Genomic DNA, 6,200 nt, shown 5'->3' with positions numbered 1-6,200 from the left:
CAGAGAGATGAAAACGGAGGAGCCGCAGCGCATGGTGGAAGACGACAAAAGGTTCGTGAAGAAGAGGCTGCCAATGGAGCGGGTGCAGTACGCCCTCTCCATCGACACAAATAAGATGTTTACACATGTCAAAAAGTATAGATTGTTTTTTTTGTGAACCCTGAACCATGGAACAATTGTTCTATGGTATATTTCCATTTATATATAATAGCTTCGCCATTTGCATCTTTAGCACTTATATCATTGAGCCACAAACTATCATATAAATTAGAAACTTACCAAACTGTCTGCCTCCTGGTCAGAGTGTCCACTGCTCATTTTGGTGGAGAGATTTCCTGAAACTCCCGGATACCTACAAATTGCACTCATCCTGAATTTCCCTGGAATCTCAACGGCCCAGTTAGCTTCCTTTGTCTTTTTAAGCCAATTGTTCTACGGTATATTTTCATTAATTAAATATGTACAATACAAAAGGCATAAAAAGCCAAATCAAAAGAAGATTAACTAATGCCTGTTTTGTGAAACATCAGGAAAACTTAAAGGTTATTCTGAATCCAGGTGTCAATCTTGACTGCTTTGTCTGCTTTAGCTCTTAGCTCGACTCCTCTCTCAGGCCTTCCTTCAAATAGAATTTCCATGTATCAATTGTTGGTGTGGCTCTTCTAAAGATCTTATCATTTCTGCTCATCCATAGACTCCAGCATCCCATGACAATCATATCCATAGCAAAATTTGGGGAAGTGCAGTTAGGCATAGATGAATCTCATCATATGTTGACATGCCTCTATGCTTGTTGGGAGCAATGGAGTGCCAACACATGAGCGCAAATGGACAGTCCCAGAAGAGAAGCGTGCTTGTCTCTTCTGTGTGTTCATGGCATAGGGCGTGGTTATAGTCTTCTAAGTACATACTTTTCCTTTGTAGCAAATTCCTGGTGCTGACCTTGTCATGTAAAAGAAGCCAGAAGATCTTATGCCTTAGACGACAAGAAGTTTTCCACAATAGCTTGAATGTGTTATGAGCTTGGTCGTTTCCCCGAATGGCCTTGTACATCTTGATGAAAGAGTATTTGGGTGCTGACCAAGTGTAAGACCAGATGTCATTTCCTGTTGAAACCTCTCTGTTGCTAAGTAGGTCTTAAATTGCATTAAATTGCACAAATGCTTCTTGTGACATTGGTCTATGGAATAAGAGGCCAATATCAGTGGTCTCCAGAACTGACTGCAATGGAATATTCTGCCTGATAGCATAAGAGTGCAGCTCTGGATATTTCAACTGAAGGGGAAGATCTTGAAAATTGTCAGTCCAGAATAACAGCGTGTTTCCTTGACCTGCTTTACACACTGCATGATGCTTGAAAGTATCAAGATGTTTAAGTACTGCCCTCCACCAGAAGGAGCCAATCTTGTTATCACTTGGCAACTTGTCCTGGTAATCGGTTTCCCAGATTATGTTCACCCAGGGGATATCAGCTCTCTTGAAAAAATTATGTAAGAATTTAATGAGCAGAGCTTGATTGTGGATCTTTAAGTCTAGTACTCCCAATCCTCCTTGTTCTTTGGCCTTGCATACTACATCACATGATATATGAACCATTCCTCTTTCCTGTGATCCATATTTTCTCCAGAAGCAATCCATGAGGTAGGTGTTGATTTGTTTGATCACTGTCTTTGGTGTCTCCAAGGTGCACATGACAAATGTGGGTAGGCTGGTGAACACTGATTTTAACAGAGTTAATTTTTCCCCAGTAGATAACATAGTGGAGCAGCTCAATAGCCCACTCTCAATTCTTTTCAACATAGGGATGTAGTCCTCAATCCTTGGTTTGTTCAAGCGGAGTGGTAGCCTAAGGTAAGTATGTGGCAGAGGGCCAATCTTATATCCAATGAGAGTGGATAGTTCAGCCATTTTATGAGCAGGAGTGTTGATAGAGATCATGATTGACTTTGAGTAATTGACTTTCAAACCAGTGTATTCAGCATAGTGCAAGAGGAGATTCTTGATGTGCATCAATTGTGTAGCATCTGCCTTGGCCACTAAGATTATATCATCGGCATATTGAATAATTGGGTAGTCTGGGCATGAGGCATGAATGAGTGGTGATTCAATCAAAGCATTATGGTATGCTTCATTGAGGATAGATTGGAGAAGATCTGCAGCAATCACAAATATCAATGGTGAAAGGGGATCACCCTATCTGACCCCTTTTTTGCAGAGGAATTGTTTTCATGGCACCCCATTAAGTAGAATAGAAGAGAAACCAGTGCCATAGATCATTCTTATCCACTGTATCCATTTGCTTCCAAATCCCTTAGCCTGCAGTACCTCAATGATAGTCATGGTTAAGCATGTCAAAAGCTTTTTTGAAGTCTAGTTTCAACAAGACAATTTCTCTTCTGCTTTGATGACATTGGTGGATATACTCATAGGACCATGCAAGGCAGTCCTGGATACATCTGTTGTTAAGAAATCCATATTGGTTCTTGGGCACCATATTCAGGATATACATCTGCAGTCTGTTTGCAAGCAGTTTTGTAATAATCTTGAGTCTACAGTTCAATAGAGAAATGGGCCTGAACTCTGATGGTGAGGCTGCAGAATCTTTCTTTGGAATGAGTGTGATATAGGAGTAATTAATACTCCGAATATTCACTTGTCCTGAATGGAAATCTTATATAACCTTATAGAAGTCAGGAGCTATGATATCCCAACAGTTCTTGAGAAATGCTGCATTGAAACCATCTGGCCCTGGTGATTTATCTGCACGCATATTCTTGATTACATTATCAATCTCCTCCTTGGTGAATGGTGCTTCAAGTTCAGATAGATCATCCATTGGTTGAAGCAACTGATGTAAGTTCAGTGGGTTTGTGGTAGGTGCAGATGTACCCATTCTCTCTTTAAATGCTCTGTATAAAATAGCAGCTTTGGCATGGTGATCATGATGTCCATGTCCTTGTTCGTCTCTCAGCATGTAGATGGAGTTATTCCTGAACTTATTGTTGCTTTGGCCTGAAAGTACTTAGTATTAGCTTCACCCACTTTGATCTTTCTTATAGTGGCTCTTTGTTTCCAGTATTGCGTTTGATTATCTAGAATGATTTCAAGGCGTACTTTTAGAATGTTCCTGGCATTGTGTTCCTCCAATGATAAATGCCTAAACTCCTCAATGATATCATAGCAAAGGATCATGAAGTTGGTATCTGCAATGATCTTTTTCAGACTAGACAAAAAATTTGCCCAATTCTTTAGCCCTTTTCTCAGTCTATTGAATTTAGTTGCTATGATTTTGGCACTGTCACTAGCATCCACCTCTTGTGTCCATATGGAACTTGCTACTTTAAATTGATGATGTTCTGCCCAGAAATTCTCAAATATGAAGATATTGGCTCTAGGGATAGATGACCCTATCTGGATTTTAATAGGTACATGATCTGAGGTAGTTTTAGCTAGAGGGATGGCAGAAGTACCTAGGTATTTGTTGGTCCAGTCTTCTGAAGTGAAACACCAGTCAAGTTTTTCCAAAAGAGGGGCCTCTTGCATGTTACTCCAAGTATATTTCCTGCCTTTTAGTGGGATTTCAATGAGAGCCCGTCTGTGGATTGATGTATTGAAAGCTAGCATATCATTGATACTACCCCCAGCCCTGCTTCTATTATGAGGGTATCTGATAAAATTAAAGTCTCCCATCAGTAACCAGGGTGTGTCGTCTGGTGTAATGAAGTTTTGTAACCAGTTCAAAAACAGAATCTTGTCATCTGGTTGGCATGGCCCATACACATTGGTTAAAATCCATTTTTCGCCATTATGATTGGATGTGAAAATGACTGATATGGAAAATTCATTGTTGTGATTGTCAGTGTCAAAACCGGCGAATCTCGGGTAGGGGGTCCCGAACTATGCGTCTAAGGTCAATGGTAACAAGAGACAGGGGACACGATGTTTACCTAGGTTCGGCCCTCTCTATGGAGGTAATACCCTACTTCCTGCTTGATTGATCTTGATGAATATGAGTATTACAAGAGTTGATCTACCATGAGATCGAGATGGCTAAACCCTAAAAGCCTAGCCTGTATGACTATGGTAATGATTGTCTTTTTCTCCAGACTAAGTCCTCCGGTTTATATAGACAGCGGGAGGATCTAGGGTTACACAAGGTCGGTTACAAAGAAAGGAATCTACTTATTTGATCTCCAAGCTTGCCTTCCACGCCAAGGAGAGTCCCCTCCGGACACGGGTGCAGTCTTCGGTCTTCGTATCTTCATAACCCATCAGTCCGGCCCATGGCTAACAGCCCGGACGCCCGAGGACCCCTTAGTCCAGGACTCTCTCTGTAGCCCCTGAACCTGGCTTCAATGACAAGGTATCCGGCGCGTAGATCTGTCTTCGACATTGCAAGGCAGGTTCCTCCTTCCGAACTCTAAGACGGTCTTCAGACGTAATGGTCATGTCCGGACCTGTAACACACACACCACACACAACCACAGAGAATATAATAATCCACGAGTCCAATCCGCTGACAACTTTTGGCAACATGACATCACGTCCGCCTGGTCATAATTTTGAACCGTTTTTTGTCTGTCGCTCCACGTTTCGAGACGTGGTTGCCATTGGCATGTCTTGTCAAAGCAGAGATTGTGTCCCCTTATTGCGGGATTCTCATCAATACGGGTGTGGGTAACCCAACCGTGCCGTTCACACAACCCTTGGGAATAGGCAAGTTTTAAGGTGAGTGGGGAGGCGTTCAATATTCACTGCCTTTATAAGGAGATAAGAATCCCCTTTCTTCACCCACGCCTTCTCTCTTCCTCTGCCCTTCCACTCTTGAGCTCCAGCGCCCAAGTTCCCATATTTTTCCCACTCGAGCAAGCACTCAACCATGTCCGGATCCGGAGGTCAAGGCAAGTGGATGGCCTCCTCTGTCAAGGAGAAGGACATTGTCGAGCTTCGGGCGGCCGGGTACCTGGCGAAGGAAATCGCCCACCATCTTCCAGCCCAGGGGCAAGTCGTCCCAACACTGAAGCCTAGTGAGAGGGTGGTATTCATCCCCCATTTCCTTCGCGGGCTAGGGTTTCCACTCCACCCCTTCGTCCGCGGGCTGATGTTCTTTTACGGGCTAGACTTCCATGATCTATCCCCAAACTCCTTCCTCAACATCTCGGCGTTCATCATCGTGTGTGAGGCCTTCCTTCGCATCCAACCCCACTTCGGGTTGTGGCTCAAGGTCTTCAACATGACGCCGAAGGTGGTGGATGGCCAGCACGCGGAGTGCGGAGGCGCCATGGTGAGCAAGCTGACCAATGTCTCCTGGCCAAAAGGAACTTTCGTGGAGACTGTAAAGGAATGGCAGAAACAGTGGTTCTACATCACGGAACCCTGCAGCGCCACCTGGGCCGCAGCTGCCGAATTCAACTCTGGCGCTCCCATGCGACTCACCTCCTGGGTCGAGAAGAGCACGAACTAGTGTTCGCCAGATGAGCTGATAGCGCTGCAGACGCGCATTCAAAGCATGGTGGACAAAGATGTCGAACTTGTCGATGTAATCCAGGTGATGCTAGTTCACCGGATTCTCCTGTGCAAAAGCCGAAGCCACCCTCTATGGGAGTTCAATCCGAAGAAGCACCATACCCTGAAGAGGCTCTTCGAAACCACTCATGAAGACGCCTGGAAGTTGCTCTTCAAGGGCAACGAGCCACCGCCGGCCACAGATTTGGATCGCGGGCACGACATTAACCACCTCGCCAACGAGGTATGTTATTTTTAACGCATCCCCTACTTGCTTGTTTCAAGGATGATATCTAAGCTTTTATTATCATTGCTTCTTCAGGACTGTATGGAGAGGGCGAAGCGGATCCAGTGTCCGGCTCCGCTGTGTGAAGAACCAGTCATCCCACGTTTAGCGAAGATGCTGGTGTCGGTGCCCTATAAGGCGCCGGAGAAGAAGGCCAAGGGGAAGGCCAAGGGGGTTCGGAGTGGCCTGCGCCGCAGGGGCGCTTCGGACGCGACGTCCGAAGACAAGACCTGCTCCTCCGCCGCCGAAGACGACGACGATGAGGAGGAGGATGAAAGAGATTCTCCCCCTGATGGGGGGAGGAAAAAGAGGGCGGCCTCCACAATTCTGGAGGCGGAGGCGCCCAAGAAGGGGAAAGGCCCACTCGTGGGCAGCTCCGCATGGGACGTCGACAGCAGTCCGGAGCGAC

The sequence above is a fragment of the Triticum dicoccoides genome, chromosome 5A (genome assembly GCF_002162155.2).
Source record: "Triticum dicoccoides isolate Atlit2015 ecotype Zavitan chromosome 5A, WEW_v2.0, whole genome shotgun sequence".
Classification (NCBI taxonomy): domain Eukaryota; kingdom Viridiplantae; phylum Streptophyta; class Magnoliopsida; order Poales; family Poaceae; genus Triticum; species Triticum dicoccoides.
This window is presented reverse-complemented; position numbering follows the sequence as displayed.